Source organism: Octodon degus, unplaced genomic scaffold (assembly GCF_000260255.1).
Source record: "Octodon degus isolate 3935 unplaced genomic scaffold, OctDeg1.0 scaffold00076, whole genome shotgun sequence".
Lineage (NCBI taxonomy): Eukaryota > Metazoa > Chordata > Mammalia > Rodentia > Octodontidae > Octodon > Octodon degus.
In genome coordinates, this window is record NW_004524652.1 from 8512382 (window position 1) to 8515936 (window position 3555).

A 3555-nucleotide genomic window follows, 5' to 3' on the forward strand; every position below is an offset into this window, starting at 1 on the left:
GCTGGCATGTGGTGCTGGGGATCGAACCGCGGTCCCTGTGCTTTGCCAAGCTTGTTTCAAGTAGGTGCTTTAGACCACTGAGCCATCTCTCCAGCCCTCTTTCATTCTTCTATTTTGTTCAAAAGATTATCAATTTCTTCTTTGCCCTGCGTATTGCTGTTGTAGCTTTGAAGGTCTAGCAACACCAGTCCATGTGGATGAATTCGCAAATTGGCAAAGCTGCCATTTTTGTTTGTGTAGGTTGCTAGGTAGCCATGGTCCTGCTGGGTATGCACTGAGTCCGCCATGCCCTGTTTCTGGAAAATGGACTATAAACCTTTTAGGGTGGTCTCACCATCAGCTTTGGCGCAGAGCATGAAGTCCAGCGTGCTGTGCCGTGCTGCTGCAATAGTGAGGCGAGGCCCTGGGCCATGCCTGCAGGAGGTGGGCCGCAGAGACGGGGGTAAGGGGACTGGGGGGGGGTGGGGGGTGATGGTGGTGTCAGGCTGCCACGCCAGGGAAGGCCAGGAATAGGAGGGGGTGGGGCTATGGGGGGCTGGGAGGGATGGCCCGCCTCCAGGAGGGAGGAAGCAGGATGCCTCCAGACTTGACCTCTGACGTCAGACTTGGGCCCAGAGGGAAGCTTCCAGGCTGAGGAAGGGCTAGAAGGTCAGCACTGTTAGGATGGCTCAGTGGGAGGGAAAGAGAGAAATCCAGAAGGTTGTGGAGTTAGTTTGCCTGGGTTTGAGTTCAGCCTGTGACCCAAGACCCTTGGCAAGTAGCAGCATCACCATGCCTCGGTGTTCTCATCTGCACAGTGGGGGTTATGCTTCGCGGTGGCGTTGTAAAGTTAAGTGAGTCAATGAGGGCCTTGAGTAGGGCCTGCTGCACGGCGATTAAAGTACAATTAATTATGTTGGGCTCCTAAGGGTCAGCCATGCCCCCAAGTTATCACATATTTACCCTCAAATATCAGCAAGTATCATGGCCACTGGTACTCAGGAGTCCTGTGTGTACTGGAACCAGAGTCTTCCCAAGAACTGGGATTATCTCATCTAATTCTCATGCTGGTACGAAGAGGTCCCCGGGGAAACTGAGGCCCAGGATTCACATCAGTTTTCACACAGGTTCTTTGATTCCAGCCCTGCTTCCTGTTGCCTCTATGCCACCCTGGTACGTAGTTTGAGAGAAATGAAGACAGATAAAATAATAGCTTTTGCCTCCATTATGTTGTTTGTTCCAGCTGTCTTGCTGGGGGTGTTGATGTACTTGACCATGATCCATTCTGGGCAGAGGAGTGACTTGCTCAGGGTTGTGGGGCCGGAGCCAGGATTTGCATCTGTGTGGGACCTGAGCTCTGGCTGCAGACTCCTGGACTCTCTGTCCAGAGACACACACAGCTTTGATGTCATTTGTGAGCTTTGCCCTGCTTTACAGCTGAGCAGGGGAGGCCTGGCCGGAGAGCCAGCTAGTGGCAGAGCAGATTCAAGTCCCTGAATCTCCATTGGATCCTTTTTCCTACAGTTGTGCCCAAGGAAATCGCTGGGTGGAAAGGAGAAAGAGGAAAGAAAGGAGCCCTAGCGGGGTGGGAACCCCAAGTCTACTTGGAGCCCAATCAGGTTATTACCAGCCAAGCTGGTCCCAGGGGCTCCCCGGCTTGCTGTGGGGTCGGCAGATACACGGAGTGTCCACCAGGTGGGGCTTTCTCCAAAGACCGGGCTCTGGGAAGACCCTGGAGAGGCAGCATTGCCCACTGGGAAGAAGGTTCAACTGGGCACCCACCTCCCTGGTGTGTCCATCCTCACAGTAAGCTTGCTGCTGTGCACACGTGGGCTGTGCAGATGTGAGTGAGCAGACAGGTGCGTTGCAGAAAACTTGTTTTGGGCTTGTGTGCAAATATGCCTGAAGAGGAGTGCTCAGACACACAGGAATGTGTGCAGGTCTGCGTGTATGTGCAAACCTATACCCCGGGGAGTGTGTGTGGAGGTGCGTGGGCACGCGGTGTCTGGTGGAGGTGTGAGCGAGTGCAGACGAGCCTGTGTGTATGTCTATATCTCTGTACAGACATGTGCACAAGTGTGCAGATTCATCCCTGTGCATGCAAGAAAGGGTGTGGGGGACACAGCTAACAGAGCAAAGCCTGGTCTTGGGTCCCCAGGCTCGTTTTAGAGACCCTTGCAGGTCTCTTTGGAGATGGGAATGGGAGACATGGCCCTTGGGGCTCCTGGTGTCTGGGGCATTTGCTAGCAACCCTAGTAGATGCTGTGAATTTGGAGCAGTAGGGGTGATCACTGGAGTTTTCCATTTGCTTCCTAGGCCATCAAGTGTTTGAATTGGGGGTCTTTGTTCCCCTACATACTGAGTTCTTTAGTCTTCCAAGGTTCCTGAAGTTGGAGAAGAGAAGCCTTAAGTTCTAAAGGAGAGTTTCTAGAACTGTCATCTTGGACCTTAAGAATTCTGGTGAGCATGGCTGGAGGCTGTGGGTACAAAAGAGAGACAGCTCTGTGTGCCACCCCCACCTCAGCCCTTTATGGGGCTACAGGGACCAGTCAGAGCCGCTGAGAAATGGAAACGGAAGAGGGTGGTGTCAGAAGCCAAGAACTTGAGCCCCTGTGTTAAATAGAACAGGATTTGTCCCTCAAACGCTGTGGCTCAAGGCTGACTGACCTTGGACAAGTTGCTTACCCTCTGAGCCCCCTTTCCTCAGCCACGAAAAGCAGGAAGTGACCAGGCTTCCCTCCCAGTGCTGTTAGGAGGAGGGAGTAAGCCAGCTTGTGGAAAACAGGCTGTGAGCAGCAATACTGTCGTTATTTTCCATCCTCTGAGGACAAGTGGATCATCTTTTCATTTGTGGAAGCCAAGCACTGAGGATCCAGAAGCTCTGAGGAAGCGGAGTGCTCACGCAAGAGCAGCTGTCAGGCAGCACACGCCTCACTCTGTGTCTCCAGCCCCTCCCCACAAGCTCCCTTTGTCTTAATGACACCTTCCCAAGCCCAAGGCCAAAGGGTGCACATTTTCCTACTTGCTGAGTGAACCTGGGTATGCTTCTGCCTCTCAGAGCCTTAGTTTGCTTATCTGTACATTGGGTACAGTTAGGCTGGATATGAGACTTGAGCAATACTGGTGAAGTCTCTGGCGTGTAGTTAGGGACCATTATATCAGTGGCAGTGGCAGGGACCATTATATCAGTTACAGTGGCAGTGATGAGGATTGGACAGGGACAAAGAGACTCCTGCAAGATTTACATCTCTCCATCTTGCCAAAGGAGAAAAAATAATTCCTTCTTTTTTGCTTGGCTCCTGGCCTGTTTTGCTGTCTGGATTAAATGTATGAACCTCAGATCTGAAGAAGAGAGAAGAGAAGGGAAGGTGAAGAGGGAAAAGTAGCCCGAGAAGATGGAGAGGAAGCTAATGAGAACTATATGCAGGAGAAGACATATGAGCCGAGTGGTCATAGGGAAAGAAATTAAAAATAGAGAGGACACTTTAATGCAGGGATGTGCTGAGACAGACTGGGCGTGGTGGCACACACCTGTAATCCTAGCACTTGGGAGGCTGAAAACAGGAGAATCATTAC

The 3555-nt window shown here is 52.0% G+C and overlaps 1 pseudogene; it reads right to left on the reverse strand.

Annotated features, from left to right (window-relative positions):
* The window catches only part of LOC101579972, a 10705-nt pseudogene extending 9449 nt beyond the window's left edge, over nucleotides 1-1256 (reverse strand).
* Between the last annotated feature and the right edge of the window lie 2299 nt (nucleotides 1257-3555).